The sequence below is a fragment of the Periplaneta americana genome, chromosome 5 (assembly GCF_040183065.1).
Source record: "Periplaneta americana isolate PAMFEO1 chromosome 5, P.americana_PAMFEO1_priV1, whole genome shotgun sequence".
NCBI lineage: Eukaryota > Metazoa > Arthropoda > Insecta > Blattodea > Blattidae > Periplaneta > Periplaneta americana.
Window position 1 is genome coordinate 125,422,367 of NC_091121.1, and position 18,823 is coordinate 125,441,189.

Below are 18,823 nucleotides of genomic sequence, written 5' to 3' on the forward strand. Positions count from 1 at the left end.
GTTGCGTACCTGCCTGTAAAGACAATTATTTCACTGGTTCGAAAGTGAGTGTATTTTTATTCCCTAAGGATGAAGATTTACGCCGGAAATACATCAGGGTGATGCATCGGGATAATTTTGTCAGTCAATGTATTTTTATTCCCTAAGGATGAAGATTGACGCTGGAAATATATCAGAGAGATGCATCGGGATAATTTTAGTCTCAAATGTGAGGTAAGTATTTAGTAGAATTTGAATAAGAGGTTATGTAACATCAACTGATATTAGCCTATGTTGTAAAACTTAACTTGAGAAACAAAAACTAATGAGTATTAATTTGTTTTCCAGGTATGCGAGTTACATTTTGAAACCCAGAATATTGAAAGAGAAGCATCAGTGTGTGATTCGAAGACTGGGAGATTATCAACAACAAATGTAACGTCCCCGTCTTAAGAAAGGTAAGTTGCAATTTGTAAAGGAAAATTAGTTAGGCTACATAAGCTGTAATAGCTTCCTATACACTTGTGTAATTTGTTAATACAGTACTGCGACTTGTTCACATCCTGAAAGACTCAGAATTATTATTTTGCTCCAGGTTTGAGGTTATGACCTCAACACCAATAAGACACATCGTTTTCTTTTATTGATTATTTTGCTTCCATTCTATAAAATATAATTAAATAAGAATTGTATACAATCTTCACCATAATCTGAAATAGTTTTCATATGTAAAATTTATTTCAGATACGTGCCTTCAAAACGTCCTGACTGTCCTTCATATCTTTGTGAAGCATCAACATCCAGGGAAAATCCTATTCTTCGTAGGGAACGTCTACAATATAATCGCCTTAAAGGTTCAATGGAGGAGAGTTTATCTGTGTATAATAAACAAAAGGAAATTATATTTAATTCTTTAGATGAACTTACTTCTAAATCGAAATTGGACAGTGATTGGGTACTAATGACGAAAGATACCTCTGTGTGTTTGATGTTAATTTGTGAAGTTCCTTACCCAGAATACTGTAGCCTATTATGTAGTTATTAATAGTGATTAGTTATAGTGCATGTGAAAGATATACAAGTAAGAAGGATAGACAACGCAACTCTTCCAGTCATGGTAAGTGACTTATGTAAGTTAAACACTATAGTGAATGAAATTAGTGTTAGCTTTAAAAACTGAGAATATGCAGTTACTGACAAACTGGAATTGATTCAACACTTGCTAAACAGTTTGTGTATCGATCTGTCAGGAAAAGAGCCAATTAGTTTGCTATTTTTATAGTTCAACAAGTTTCTCTGTTAAATTGTAAGAAGTCAGCATGAGATATTCATGGAAGTTAATGGTTTTCTGGTCACTGGTACAATCTGTATCCATAGGCTACATTGTTACAGATACATAAGAAGCAAATCAGGTTTATTGTTGCCTTTTGAAATTACATTAAGTAGGGTCTGCAATAATTTTTCCACATATACAATAATAGATCAACAGTCTTCAAATTTCTTAAATTATTTGCCCAAGAAAGTATAATTTCTAAAAGACGAAGATAAAATTGTTTTAATGCTCGTGGATGAAATCCATTTAAAAGCCCAGTTTCAATACAAGAGTGGGAATATAATAGTTGGCCAGGCAGAAGGAAATTCACAGTTCTTATGGCACAAAGTTTGGACACAAGTTATTTATATGTAGCACATATCTTGCGTGTTGCAACCATAAAAGCCGAACATTTGTATATGTTTGGAAGCGGTATTATTTTAAAGCTGGAGGAGATAGATTTCCACGTTTTTGATATGGTCTCAGTTAACAATGCTATAAACAGAAATATTGTTTCATTATTTAGTAATGCCCCAATAGCAATCTCACAGACCGACCCCTGTACTTTATTTTTGGCAGTGTAGGCCTACTTATTTTAAAGTGAGTTATGTCAGAAATAACTGGCTGAACCAAACAGATCAGGTTATTAGATTTAAATGTTTCTGTGATGATATAGCTGCAGAGAAGGAGAGGCTTCTTTTGCTGCTCTTAAAGTCCTTCATGCCCTAGAAGACAATTTATTGAAATATGGTAAAATTCTGATGTGTTAAATTGTTAGTCGTTATTCAGCAGTGTTTTCCATTAAATCATTGAAATGTGCATAATACTAAAATGTTACAGGTTAACTTAAAAAGTTAAAAGTTTCAGAGCTTTAAGTACTGTCCTATCCTCAGTAGCTATTGAGTCAGCCAGCTAAAAACACGTACCAGGAACCAATACACTAAATTCTCAGAATAGTACAGAATTTAAGACTCGCTTTTCTGTGTGGTTGAACAAAGGAATGACAGGTTTCAGTATGCAGGCAGTCGTCATTCTATCACACAACAGTTGTCTTGCTTGACTTATTTTCATTGGATCAACATAATGCATAGGAACTATTTTTTAACTTGTTGGGTGCAAACAGATGACCTGGAAGACAGATGTGGTAACTACCATCAAATGAGTGCTGGGAATTACCACATATCTGTCAGACAGGTTTATGAAACAGAAGCAAAATTAAGAGTACAAATTTATTTGCAGTTAATTATGAGATCGAACAAAGTAGGAAATATCTTAATTTCACAAAATGAAATCTATGTAAATGATTCAATGTGAAAGGTGGTAAATGATGTACATCATGAATTTAATGTTACTGTAATGGAGGATGACATAAATGATTTAGATGAGAGTACTTTTCCTGTATTGAGTCATTCCATGCCAAATCACTCAGCCCACGACCTTACATCCTCTGATCTTCATCAAATTTGACATATTTGCAGACCTTGTTAAAGTAAATATTCATATAAAATTTTAGGTTCATATCTTATATACTTTAAGGAATACAGGACTTCAAAGAATTCAAAAAAAGTAAATGATTTTCTAGCATATGACTCTATTTATTGGTATAACTCAAATAATAGGCCTAATTAATTTACAGACATGGGAAAGGCCTTAATCGAAAACTAATGAAAAAACCTTTCAAATGATATATATATATATATATATATATATATATATATATATAAAACACAGCTATGTTTGTAATCATTTAGTTTGCAAGGTCATGTAATTTGACCTTTGAACTTGAGTAACGCAAAAATGTCATCTCAAAAAATTCTGAAAAAATTACACAGAAATTAGCAATATTAACTTCATAATTACCCAGAATAACAAACTGGGACGCTAACATGTGATCATGAAATAAAATTTCATACAGTGAAATATACATCATAAAGCAATGCAAAAGTGAATTGGTCAGAGCTAAAAGGCATTAACTTATGTCAGTTTTTACAAGTTTTCAGGAGAAGGAAAAAATGTTGTATCTTCAAAAGATTTTTTGTACACATTTTTCACTCATTCAGTATTGTAGAGTACTGACAGACACGACGTTTTCAATAATGGATAAATATTTGGAGTTGTTTAATAATTTAAAAATAATTGTTATATAAAACTAACATAATGCCTTTTAGCACGGAAATTGATTTCCAGTAATGGAATCAGTTTGAAATTTTATATATCTTTATTTTTATTCACCGAAATAAGGTTATAGAATATCAAACAGTGTTAAGAAATATTCTGCTGTGTTTATCCAGTAGTAATAGAAAACATAATAATTCAATTTTTAAACTATAGGTATTCAAAATTAATAACAAATACCCGCTAGATGATAGTAATAGGTTTACTTGCATAAAAAGTCGTCAAGTCGTTATTTAAATATATATATATATATATATATATATATATATATACAAACAATTAGGAAAAAAAACTGTTCAAATACATTATGTTATATTCTCTATCCATTAGCCTACTGATTTGTTATCTCCCCTGGCGGTAGTATCTCCTGCAGGCTATTTCAGAATTTTATTTTGTTTAACCTCAGTGCCTTAGGTTTCACACATTTAACTAATATTTTAATATCCTGTATCTTTTTAGAATTGGTTCGTACTTTTCCATCATAATATGTTTTATCTTGAAACTTAGTGCAAAGAATGTTTAACTCTGACTTTTTCAGAGTGTCTGTTTCATTGAAATAACATTGTAAAATCTGAAATATATAAGATGTTTAAAAAAGTATCCAATATTTTAGGAGGTGATAGTATGCATCAAAACAAGAAAATAATGTCTAATAGACATGAGTCCTACAACACATACTTTCGGAGCTCTGTATACTTGCTCATAGAGGTGCTCAATGTAACGTCCATTTATGGCAATGCATTTCTCTGCCCTACAATACTGCAGACTACCAGATAATCATACCGTAGTTGACACCTGGCATGGAATAATGATAGGTCGCAAGGAATACTGAAAACAAAAGTCTGGTTGCAGATTTGAGCGGGATTCGTCAGAGATGGTGTTGTGAATTTTCATAATCAGCATGTGTGGGCAGATGAAAATCCCCATGCAGTTGAAGAAACAAGGCATCAGCACCGATTCTCAATCACCATATGGGCAGGCGTTCTTAGTGACAGATTAATAGGGCCACACGTGCTACCACAGAGATTAACTGGCGATAGTTATCAGGACTTTCTTATTAACATATTAAGACAAATTCAAATGGTGAATGATTCCTTACGCCGAAGGGCAGAGGAATGCATTGCCATGAATGGACGTCACACTGAACAGCTCTGTTGGGATTCTTATCATTAGGGATTATACTGGACACCAAATTGACATGGTAACACCTTATATGTTAAACTTTCAAGATTCATTTAGGCCTATTTATTAAGGCATTTAAAACATCTTATCCCCAAACATATCTTCAAAACTCATATTATGCACTTCTCTATGGTGTAATATCTTATGCATTCGTATAGCAGTGCTATGTATCCGAGGTGGAAAATGTCAAATACCTGGGAGCAACAATAACAAATATAAATGATACTCGGGAGGAAATTAAACACAGAATAAATATGGGAAATGCCTGTTATTATTCGGTTGAGAAGCTTTTATCATCCAGTCTGCTGTCAAAAAATCTGAAAGTTAGACTTTATAAAACAGTTATATTACCGGTTGTTCTTTATGGTTGTGAAACTTGGACTCTCACTTTGAGAAAGGAACATAGGTTAAGGGTGTTTGAGAATAAGGTGCTTAGGATAATATTTGGGGCTAAGAGGGATGAAGTTACAGGAGAATGGAGAAAGTTACACAACAGAGAATGCACGCATTGTATTCTTCACCTGACAATTAGAAACGTTAAATCCAGATGTTTGAGATGGGCAGGGCAGGGCATGTAGCACGTATGGGCGAATCCAGAAATGCATATAGAGTGTTAGTTGGGAGGCCGAGACGTAGATGGGAAGATAATATTAAAATGGATTTGAGGGAGGTGGGATATGATGATAGAGACTGGATTAATCTTGCTCAGGATAGGGACCAATGGCGGGCTTATGTGAGGGCGGCAATGAACCTCCAGGTTCCTTAAAAGCCAGTAAGTAAGTAACTTAAGTGCTATGTATCCAAATTTCTCATTCTCAAAAAAAAGGTATACAGACTTTCCTTATGATAAACATTATACAGGGTGTAACAAAGGTTTCTGTAACAGTATGTTGAAATTATTCTCTTGTTTAGTTTCCATTTTCTCAGGAACCATGACCAAATTTTATGGTGTAGGAGTTGGAACTACTTGATTGTGGTGTGATGCAATCCTTTATTAATAATTTGGCTGAACATTTAATATTTACCATCAAATATTTGAAAAAAAAAAAAAACTAAAATTTTCACTGTACCAGAAACTTTTGTTACACTCTCTAGATCTTTATTCATCAGAGAAAAAATTTTAACTGTCGTAAATCTATGCATACTAATCTGTTTATTAGATGTTGACAAAACTTCAACAATTATGTTAATAGATCTAAATTTCACAGTTACAGCACGAAATATAATTATCTTTCTGAACCAAATATTTAGACCGTACGAATCAAACAACTGTTTTACCTACATAGCAGTTGCTACAATCAATAAATTGTCACAACAGATACATATATTGTAAATTTTAACACATTTAAAATCATCTTGCAACATTTGGTAATAGAAACCCACTTTTATGATATTAGGATTGTTTTGAGTGCCACGTAGATGTGAGGCTGTCAAAATAGAGGGGTAAAACGGTACATTAGAGAAGAGCAGCACTATAGAACAGTGGAGTTAAGCATGTTGTTAATGCCTTGACAGCAGTTTTCAGTTTGGTTTTGATAGTTCACCTGTATTGTTAAGAATTATGTTTGACATTACAGATATACACAAAACTTCAAAATTTTAAGACTCTGCATTTTACCCATATATTCAAGAAACAGGTTTATGGCTTCATTCATCAGGCATACTAGGAGCAAGTCCTGATGGACTGAATGATGTTGAGGGGAAAAACATGTACATTTGAAGTAAAATGCCCCTATATTCACTACAAATACATTAAACAATATTATACCGTAAAGTGGGGTGACTTTGAACGCCGAGGTGACTTTGAACAGTAATTTAGCGCCTTTCTAAATTAAATGCTGTACCCAATTGCGAAAAAACTGAACTAATTTATTGACAAATTAAACAGTTTTTTCGCAATTGGGTACAGCATTTAATTTAGAAAGGCACTAAGTTACTGTTCAAAGTCACCTCAGCGTTCAAAGTCACCCCACTTTACGGTAATTAATTAATTAATAAAACACATTACGCACTTAAACGTCTTCCTACGACTGTTTTTGTGAACATTACATATTGGTCGAAACAACATAGCCTAAAAGAAACTGAAATCTTGGAAAGTTAGAACTCGATAAAAAAAAATCAGGCACCATACAAAAATTTTTTGGTGCCATGGCAACCTGACGCCAGATATTTGTCTACACCTGGATGTGTTGTTTCTAGTGAAATGAAACGTGTAGCTTCTTTCCTAATTTGGTTTTTCTTTCACAGATCCTTATTTGGAAAACTACAATGACTTGAAAATTTGTTCACCACATTTTTTTCTGTTAATAGTATTAACGTAAGTCTATTCACATTATTACTTCTTATATTCATGGAACCATGGCACGAATTTATGAATGAAAAATGACTGCAATATTTGCATGTTTTTTCCCATGAAGAGTCCTCAACGAAATACACAACAGGCTGTTGTGGAGCCCATACTGCCAAATATCCTACATCACAACCTGTCATATACAACTGACCTTGGATTTGATGATAGTAATAATGGTCCATATTTAAAAAAAACATTATCATCCGCAAACAATATATAATCATTTACCCCTTTCAGTGCCTGAGTCAATGTTGTGTTTTTGTATTTATAGGGGCATTTTATTTCACGTGTACATGTTTTCCCCTGAATATCATTAAGTCCATCAAGACTTGCTCCTAGTACGCCTGTTGAATGTAGCCATAAACCTGTTGCTTGAATCTGTGACTTTAATAACCCTGAGACTTCTAACACAGCTACTGCTTCCTCACTACACAGCTTTTACACTTGACATATCATAACCAACAAGTTTTTTAAAGACGAATGGGGGAAATCTATCCCACTGATAGGATTTGAGTAAGATACAAAGTTACTTGTAGTAAATCTACACTTTCTCCGAGTTCTGTCCAAGTGTATACTGTCTGCCCCTTAGTCTCATCAGCCGAGTAATTGCTGCATCTGACAAAGTGCAGTGTTGCTTTAAGAAAGCCCCTTTATCTTTTGCACTATTGTAGTTCTCAGAAAAGATAACTTTTTCCATACATGGTGCTAGAAATGGTTCCAGGTACACGATGTTCTAAACCTAATAACCAAGTAAACCCAACTGTACGGTGATCCTTCAATGAAGAAAACACTATCTTTTATGTCTATTGCAGGCTTCTTATTCAAAGGATTGTATTCCTATGAATAATTGCTGCTCCCTTTCAGAAAAAAAAACAGTTTCTCAAGAAGTTTATCAGGCAAAGATCCCCTAGCTTCTGAATGAATAAATCCTGCAAAACAGAACAGTCTTTCTACAGGCGCAGAGGAATACAAACTTGTATTATACTTTATAAAAGCTTGTTGCACTGTTGGATAATACTCTACAGTTCACAGGGTTGTCCCTTTGCCATTGAAGAATTGTATGAGGTCATACTCCACAGTAAAGTTCTTTTCTTTTTGTTTTTCAAAGTCTGTTGCACTTGAGTTGAAAGCATAAGAATTGTTTTCATCGTCTGAACTGTCCAAAGGTGTAGCAGAGAATTGCTCAGCTGATTTCACACACATATTCTGTATCCTCATCATTTGGTGAGGCAGTGTCAGGTAGCTATCTCATCTTAAATTATGGGTGGAAGCAAGCTCGAAAATATCTCAATTTTCTTCTGAGGTCAGATCAAACATCGCTTTAAATCTTGATGGAAGCGGAATTATTAGGATTGGAGTTACTTGAAATAGATGGCGTAGATTACTAGATAACAGAATATGTAATCTGTTTTTGAAGGAAATTAAAGTGAACAAAAGTTGGCCGCAATAGCACGTCTTCTAATTTTGCATTAAATCAAGGGCTACGGCAATGGGTTTCAGAACTGCACAATATTCTTCAAGTTACTGAAACTCAACATCTTTGAAGGTTGGCAATAGGCCTACCAGTTTTTCACATATGCTGCTGATATCACGTTTGAATTTCAATATTTGAGAGATTGAGTCATAAAGAGAATTCCATCGAGTTGGACAAGGAAACTTTAATGAATATTTCAAGACATCTGATATAATTTCTGAGGATTTGAGTCTTCTAAACGCAATCCATAATGTTGAACATTTAGCAAGTGTTGGGTTGGAGATTTTCTTTACGGCATTAAGGAAATCAGATGTGGCAAGAAAACTAAGTGTATGGCTAGCACATCTGAAATGGGTAGGAAAATAAGACAAAAGTTCATTCTTCAAATCCAAATCCAAAACTTGAAGAATAAAAAGAAGAAAAAAGTATTTTGAGTATTTGAAATAAAAAATAAATCAATTTTATATATTTAAATACAAAACACAAAATACTTTCGAAAACCCTTACAAATTACAAAATACATATGTATTTCAAATACTGCCCAGCCCTGACTGTAACACATACAGCTGCAGATATCCAAAGAGAGGGAGTTCACAAGAATGCGTGTTACGGAAGAAAGAAACGTGGTTGTATCAGAAACTATTCAAAATCGGACACATGCATATATCCATATGAACTTTTTTCATCAGAATGATGTCAGAAATCACATCCTAGAATATTGCACAATCTTCGTGGATCACTGTGTATATAAACTGAAATTACGTTTGTATAAACTAAAACTCCTCCGGTTGAGGTTCTGGCTGATATGTACATATTGTACATCTGTTATCAGGCAGTACATCTCACTTGACGATAAGTGAGGCTATCAAATGCAAAACTCGCCTTATCCAGGTAAAGTGATTTGTCAGAAAACAGCAAAAACCTCTGCAAGACAAACCGTAAAGATTTTGAAATGTACAGTATTTTAATGCTATCATTTGCTTACAAGGCCCTAAATCTAACATGCATCATATGAAAAATCAGACACCAATATTACGACAATGAAACACAATTTAATTTTGGATAAGGCGAGTTTTGCACTGTACTGTTATGGATAAGACAAGTTTTGGTTGTTACAACATATGCTTTTATAAAAAAAAAAAAAAAAAAAGCTTTAATTTTCTCATTTACTATTCACTATCTTTGCTTTATAACATAATTTATAATTTAGTGCAAATACACATACTATTCTTTATACAGAATGTCCCATTTATCTTGTGCACCTATTATAACTTTTTTGTTTAGAAACGTATTGAAATTTTTGTTTTTGAGAGTTATGTTAGAACGAAGGCCTAATATGAGTGTAGAGATTTGGTGCATGTAACTACATTATGGTACAAGAGACACGTGACGTCATCAATTTTTCAAATAGAACTACATACTTTAATTATGTTACATTGATTATACACATTAAGACGAGTTCAAAAATGTATCACAATGTCACCTTCCCAATCAATAACAACAACAAAATGCAAAATGAATGCCATTAAGATGTGGCGTTTGTTGTGGTACCCCATTCATCTTGTGCATTGATTTACACAAAACGAAAGACGACTGACGTCCGTACACGTCGTGTGTTGTGTGTTTACTGTCTTAACATGTAAACAAACCACAATAACTGTCGACGCCACAATCCACGTAGAGTGGCCTGCACGTTCTCCGGATCTATCGCCATTTCACTTCTTCCTGTGAGGAACTGTAAAGGACAGTGTGTACCAGGGCATTCTGACAACACCAGACGACATGAAGCAACGCATTCGACAGGCTTGTGTGTCCATTCAGCTAGCAACATGCCGGGCAGTCCTACGGTCTTTCAGGGAACGCCTTGGAATGTGCATTAATGTGAATGGTCATCATTTCGAACATCTTCTGTGACTGTCAAAGCATAACATTATCACATTGGAAGTACGTTTTTGTTTCACTTTGTTGTTATTGATTGGGAAGGTGACATTGTGATACATTTTTAAACTCGTCTTAATGTGTGTAATCAATGTAAAATGATTAAAGTAATGTAGTGCTTTTTGAAAAATTGATGACGTCACGTGTATCTTATACCATAATGTAGTTACATACACCAAATCTCCACACTCATGTTAGCCCCTCGTTCTAACATAATGCTCAAAAACAAAAATCGCAATACCTATCCAAACAAAAAACTTATAATAGGTGTACAAGATAAATGGGACACTCTGTATGTTAACACTTTCACAGCATAAAAAGATAAATGAAAACTCTCTATATTCACATATGTAGTTTTTTTCAATATTTCATTTCAAATTCTGACTTATTCCCCTTCAACGTCCATGAAACTATTGCAGAACACATCCTCCTCTTCATTTCGATCTGCTGTAGTATTCTGAGAAATTATATTTTTGTAATAGACAAGATTTTCATTCGCTTCCCAATTCTCACCAAAATGTTTCTTTAATAAATTAACTACATCTTTCAATTTTTCTTCCTTTGTTGCAATACCTATACTCAGATTCCTTGCGGAAAGCATTTCTAAGTTTTTCCCACCTTTTAAAATGGTCTTGCCCACACACAGATCTGACCGATAATTCTCTCTTACTGTTGTTCTTTTGTGACACTCTGTCTCCACCTCTAAGCTCTTTCGATGCAGAGTTGCCAAAATAATATTACCGAGCATAAAAATTTGTGTTTTTCTTAACGTTGGATAAGACGAGTTTTGCTCTTCATATTTCTTAATGTTAGTACAGCAAACATTGGATAAGAAGAGTGTTGCTCTAAATTGTTAAATGGATCAGACTTGGTTTTGCACGAACCACTGTTATGGATATGGACAGTTTTGCATTTGATAGTAGTTTTCTGAGCTCTATGGAAGAGGAATTACACAAGATTTGCATAAACCTATTATATCAGTAGACAGAGAGCTGTAAGAAGTAAAACATCCCATATGTAACTCACTTTTTTTTAAAATTTGGATAAGGCGAGTTTTGCACTTGATAGCCTCAAGTGTTAGAGGAAGAACAATTATTATTTGTATGCATCTGAAGTCTGACTAGTGTAATATGTAGCTAGTCGGCGATGTATGCAATGGAGGGGGAAAGGAACTGGCCACCGTACTCCATTATCTCCTGGCCTATTGCCTCATAAGGGTGTCTTGTTGGTAGCACTTGTGAGGTTCAGACCTGTCTTCGGATAGTTGACTAAACAACAACAACAAACGAAAAGTAGTTACAGGTAGTATATTTGTTTTGTATACAAACTCTGATTACGTTTGTATAAGCGAAATTACTCCTTGTAGGGGTTGTATTTATAGAAAATTAATAGCTCTTTCATTTCAAACGTTTATTATGTGATTAATATCCTTAACTGGATTAATTCTTGATTATCCGAAGACTTTCTTATTTCTTTTCTTCATGTGTATATTAGGAAAGTTTTTCATCATGTGAATCTTCAAGAAATTCAGTGTGTTTTCTAGTGACTTTATAGGCTTGTTGATTTTACATAGAAACAGTGCTTACAAACATTAATTCGTTTTATTTAGTTTTTGTGTAGTTTATTTACGCGTTTTAGTTTAATTTATCAGTGATGTCAACCAACATCCCTCTGTCTACTCCATTTGATTTTACTAACACTTCTTCTGTCACTTGTACTTTATGTGATAAATCTTTTACTCATCGAGGTATCAATACCCACATTTCGAGATGTCACACATCAGAAGATTCTTCGCTGAATATTACCCCAGCAGCAGCAGAAAATCCTTACGATATTTCTACACATATTAGTGCTACTAATCAACCTAATGATAATGATTCATCATTACGACAAAATAAAATTGGATGTATTTATTGCAAAACGTTGTATGATAAAAGGGGTATTCATAAGCACATGAAAGTGGCTCATGGTATACGGTCAACTGCACTTAACATCTGTCCTCATTGTAATATTTTTTCAAAGGTGTTAAGCAGCATATTGCTAAAGCTCATCCGGAAGAATTTCGTACTAATCTATGTTCTAGTTATAATTCTAATAATCAGAATGTTTCCCTTGATATACCGGAGATACCACTCCCTAATCTCGAGAGTGAGAATGTTTCAGACAAAAATGATGTTCATGGATTTCAACAAAATTTGGATGAGTGGATTCAAATTTTTCAGAGTAATATGGACGAGGAAAACTTTCAAATATATACGGAAGATTTCAAAGATTTTCTTGGTACTGCTCATCACTTTCTCCCAGGCCCCAAACACCCCGCCACGCGGTATTATCTAGCACGCAGACGTGGTGACTTCAAAAATAATAATAGACACTATATTGAAACCACAAATCCGCAAAGGAAATCCAAACGAGAAAAGAAAGTCAGACCAGAAAAATACAATTACCAGGTGACACAATTCCTATATTATAACCAAAGAAAGAAAGCAATTCGTCGAATATTTGAACCAAAGAAATGTCCTTTAAGTATTCCGGTAAATGAGATTGAAACTACGTTTAATAATAAATTTAATAATGTAAACCACCATCACTTGGATAATTATCCGAACCATATTACTGAAGTTGACAAAGATGATATTAACAACGAATTTCTGGATACTGTTAGTAAGGAAGAAATTCTTAAAGCTATGCAAGGTATTTCGATTGACACTTCTGCAGGACCAGATAAAATATTGATGCGAACTATTAAATGTGAAAAAGTTGCAGTAATTTTAGCATTAATAGGAACTAAAATGTTATCACACAATTGGGTACCTAATTTTTTTCGGAAAGCTAGAACTGTTCTTATATATAACCTATAACCATTTGTTCAGTAATTCGAAGAGTTTTGGAGAGGTGTCTTTGTTCAAGAATGCAACAATACGTAGAATTTAATGAAAACCAACGAGGATTTGTATCTACTGCTGGTGCACAGATTAATGCCTCTATATTAAATTCAGTTCTTCGTAAGGCCAAAATCGAAAAAGAAGATGTCACCATCTTGTTTCTTGATGTGCATAAAGCTTATGATACTGTTGGACATCGGCATTTGGAATCTGTCATTCACAATTCTGCCCTTCCCCAAAAATTACAGGATTTAATTATAAATTTACAGTGTGGAAATGAAACCCGGATAGAGGTTGGAATCCATAAAACAAAACCCATACCGTTTAAACAAGGGGTTATGCAAGGCGCTCCTCTTTCCCCAATGCTTTTTAATCTCAGCATAGACCACATTTTTGATGAATTATCTGAGCCTAGTGTGGCTGAATAATTTTGATATGACCTTGTATCGGATCTAAATAATGTAGTAACATTAGGATTTGCGGATGATATTGCACTTGTTGCTAAAAGTACAATTGCTGCATCTGAAATATTTACCATGACAAAACGGTCATTACAGCAGATCGGATTAAGTCTAAATGAATCTAAAACTCAAACCATCGTTATCGAGAAAGGAAAATTAAGTAGTACGACATTGAATCTTGGAGGATCAATTGTTAATAGTATTGATGGAGATGAACGAATCAAATACCTTGGGATTAATTTTTCTGATGAAATTAAGTTTGACATTGCCAAAGTAATCAATAATTTAAATAATAAGATCCAAGCTTTAACATCTACTTATCTTCTGAAACCAGAACAAAAACTCAATGTTTTAAATATGTATATTTGGCCTATACTTGTTTATCCTCTTCAAAATGCTCCCCTTCACCAGCTTTCTGACCGGTTTCTCGAAGATGTGGATAAGCTAATTAAAAGTTCGGTGAAGGAAATTTTATGTTTGCCAGGAGACACGCCCGACGCCATGTTGTACACCGAACGTAAATATAAGGGTCTCAGCCTTTTCAAAGCTCAATGGGAAGCATATTTACAGCATCTCAATATTTGCAACACATTATTGAGAACCTGGAATCCTCTTGTCGTTTCTACAAGGAACATAGCAGCAGAAAAGAAAGTATGTTCCAGGAAGTTAAAAATTCCACCTGAAGATCTGGATATAAGTAACATCAATGTCCATAAACTACGACAAAATCTTAGGAAACAAGAGTACGACAAATGGTGTGCGCTTCCACATAAAGGAAAAGGTGTTATTTTATTTCAAGAATATACTCCCGGAAATAAATGGATTTTTTCTAAGGAGGGTCTGTCTTCCTCTGAATGGCGGGACGCAATTAAGATGAATGCTAACGTAGCACCAGTGAGAAGTCTTCATGGGAGATCCTTGGACGGTTTCCGTTGCAGATACTGCAACGAGATTGAAACCTTAGCTCACGTCCTAGGATCCTGTCAGCATGGAGAACTCCTGAGAAATTCACGCCATCATAACATCCGAAAACTAATAGCACAAGCCCTTAGAAACAAATCCTTCGAGGTCCATGAAGAGGTGCACTGCGTTGCGTCTGAAGGCGGCGGAATTAGAAGAGCGGACATCGTGGCTCTAGACAAGACTAATAGTAAAGGCTTTATACTGGACCCAACTGTTAGATTTGAGATGAGCCAGACCCAACCATCCGAGGTCAACAAAGAAAAACAACAAATTTATGAGCCTACTATTCCGTATTTTCGAGAAAAATATCAGATGGACGGCACCTGGGAAGTACATGGTTTAATAATCGGAGCGAGGGGCACCATCCCACGATCAACTGTAAACACTATCAAAACATTTGGAATCCATGACATCATTCCAAAAATAATTACTTCAACCATTAAAGGGTCTGTGGCAATTCTGAAAAATCATTTATACGGAATATCATAATCCCCCCCCCTTTTCTATTCGTTAGTGTGTGATTGTTACAAATATATGTACAAATTTATTATTTCTTAAACTTAAGCTCCTAGTTCACATTTCAATTTGGCTCATCTATCTTACTGTAATCATTACTATTCTTATATATGTGTTATTCTGTGTTTTTGGCAACCCAGGATGCCTGGGCAGACTATTTCTTGAAATAAATTATATATATATAGTCGGCCTAGGTGGTGCAGTTGGTATAGCGCTGGCCTTTGTGTCCGAGGCTGCGCGTGCTTAAATGCGACAGACTCATGTCAGTAGATTTACTGATATGTAAAAGAACTCCTGCGGGACAAAATTCCGGCACACCGGCGACGCTGATATAACCTCGGCAGTTGAGAGCGTCGTTAAATAAAACATAACATTTTTTCTCCTGTATAACAGATTTCCATGGAACTTTGTACAGTAGTTACAGGTAGTATATTTCTTTTGTAAACAAACTCTGATTACGTTTGTATAAAACGAAACTGTTCCTTATAGAGGGTTGTATTTATAGAAAACTAATAGCTATTCTCCTATGTAACAGATTTCCATGAAACTTTGTGCAGTAGTTATAGGTAATATATTTGTTTTCTATAAAATCTCTCATTACGTTTGTGTAAAAGAAACTACTCCATTATAGTGGTTAAATGTTACAAAATTATTAACTCTCCTCCTATCTAACAGATTTTCATTCAATTTCATATAGTAGTTACAGGTAACATATTTGTTTTGTATACAAGCTCTCATTACATTTGTGTAAAGGAAATACTCCATTTTAGATAAAATTAGACAAATTTAATAAGTTTTCACCTATCTAACACATCTTGATCAAACCTGGTACAGTAACACATTTGTTTTGTAATAAGAGCCAAACCTTTCTCAGGAGTTATTGGAATAGGATTTTTTTTTGGCAAATGACATGTAGGGGCCTACGTTATTTTTATTTTTGTGGCACGCCTTGTTGTAGTATCTGTAATTTCCTTTACAAGATCAGCAGCATCTCTCTTTCTTTGATCTCTCAAGATCATCAGTGTAAGAAAGGGAAGTTCCTCTTTGTTTTGGGATTACAGTGTGTTCCTAGCTTTCCTTCTCTTAGATGGTTCAGAAGATTCAGAAAAAAGTTTCCTTGGTCTGCATTGTCTCTCAATTTTTCCAACAGATGATCGAATGATAACACTGACATTCTGAAGTAGGCCTACTCAAAAAATGTATCTTCATGGGCTCGAAGCTCGTGAAAAAGTCAGTGAAATTAGCCATACTGCGCTCGTTGCGTAAGAATCGGATACCTCCAATGTTTTACGTGCATTATTATATTCCGAGTGAATAATAACATACTATTTGTAGTTCGACTGCAGTCGGAAGCGACGACACACAACTTCCGTGTCAGAGACTATCAGTACCCAAGTGAATAAAGCAACAAGTTAATATTAGGAGATTCAGTATTCCGAAATTAATAGATAAGGAAACTAAGGAACATTATCGGGTCGAAATTTCAAATAGGTTTGCCAGTTTAGGAAGTTCCGACAAAGTTGGGAAGGAATAATTATTCAAGTCTGCTTCATAGGAAGCTTTACCTGAAAGCTATGTTTGCATATTATATACATTACTGTAGGTACGTTAACAGAAAACCGCAGTTTCAAGTCACACAGAGTTTGTGTGTACTCGATGTGGATTTCTGGCATCCTGTCAGCCCACTCGAGTTATGTGGATATAAAGGGAAAAATTGAGACAGTGTCGGGGGAAGTTCCTGGTAGCTCAGTTGGTAGAGCGTTGGTGCGTTCAGCCGAAGGTCCCGAGATCGATACCCGGCCCCGGAACAATTTTTCCCTTGAAATTATTCAAGTCTGCTTCACAGGGAGCTTTACCTGAAAGCTAGATTTGCAAGTTGAGAAGGAGTTAGCAACTAATAGATGTGGGAAAATATTAGAGATAATATCAAAATTATAGCTCAGCAGGACATAGATTATTATGAAACTAAGAAAAAGAAGCCGTGGTTTAATGAAGATTGCTCCACGATAGTACAAATAAGGAAACAGGCAAAATTGAAATTCTAACAGCATTGATTCTATTTCAATGAAAGACGGAAAGCAAGTTGTACACTTAGGAACAAAAAGAGAGGTAACTTGTAGGAAAAACTGAATGAGGTAAAATAAATAGTGGGAATAAAAACCTTTGAGACTTATATAGGGCCTAAGGGGATAAAGGAATTAAAAAATATGTATCAGGCAAGGTAAATACGACAAGGATGAAAATTGTGACTTACTCGCAGATTCTCGTTTTATCTTAAAGAGATGGTAAAACTCTTTTGGGCAAGTACTAACTGTACATAGGCCAAATAGAAATGATTCGGACAATAGGCTATACAAATACAAACTGCTGAACCATTTACATCCGAATCCACACTTTCTAAATTCGAAATTGCGATGAAAAGCAGAAAAAGTACAAGTCTCAAGATATCGATCAAATTCCATCAAAATTAATACAAGAGGGTGAAAGCGCATTGTCCAGCGAAATTTATAAACTTGTACTTGGTATTTGGGAGAAGTAAATTGTACCAGAATAATGCAAGGAGTCCACAATTGTAGTCTACCTATCTTTAAGAAGGGGGAAAAGACTAACTGTAGTAACTTTCGAGGAATATCACTTTCCAGATGTAGCTGAAATTATGGCGGATGATCATGTGGTTTTAGGCGTAATAGATCAACTATTGAACATATATTTTTTGTATTTGACAGGTATTGGAGAATAAATGGAAGTATAAGGGTACAGTACATAGTTCATAAAGGCATATGACTCGGTTAAGAGAGAAGTTTTATATAACATTCTTATTGAATTTGGTATTCCTAAGACAGTATTTCGATTAAATAGAATGTGTCCCATTGAAACGTACAGCAGAGTTCGTAGATGCCAGTTTCTGTCTGACGCTTTTACAATTCAGTACTGGCTAAAGCAAGGAGATGCACTATCACCTTTACCTTTCAACTTTGGTCTAGAATATGCCATGAGAAACTCCAGAAAAGAAAAAAGAAAAGAGAGGGTTCGAATTGAACGGATTACATCAACTGTTTGTTTATCCAGATGATGTGAATATGTTAGGAGAAAATTCATAAAATGTTAGGAAAAACACGGGAATCTTGCTTTAAACAAGAAAGGAGATAAGTTTGGAAGTAAATCCCGAAAAAACAAAATATATGATTATGTATGGTGACCAGAACATAGTACGAAATCAAAATATAAAAGTTGGAAATTTATCCTTTGTAAAGGTGGAAAAATGATATCTTGGAGGAACAATAACAAATATGAATACACTCGAGAGGAAATTAAACGCAGAATAAATATGGGAAATGCTTGTTATTATTCGGTTGATAAGCTCTTATCATCCAGTCCGATTTAAAAGAAACTGAAAGTTAGAATTTATAAAATAAAAATAGTTATATAACCGGTTGTTCTGTATAGTTGTGAAACTTGGACTCTCACTTTGAAGGAGGTATAGCGATTAAGAGTGTTCGAGAATAAGACGCTTAAGAAAATATTTGGGGCTAAGAGGGATGAAGTTGCAGGAGAATGAAGAAAATTACACAACGCATTGTATTCTTC

General features: G+C 34.6%; 1 protein-coding gene across 1 annotated transcript in view; it reads left to right on the top strand.

Moving 5' to 3' along the window:
- The window catches only part of LOC138700157 (luciferin 4-monooxygenase-like), a 271,422-nt gene that overhangs the window by 60,251 nt on the left and 192,348 nt on the right, over positions 1 to 18,823 (top strand). The window lies entirely within an intron of this gene.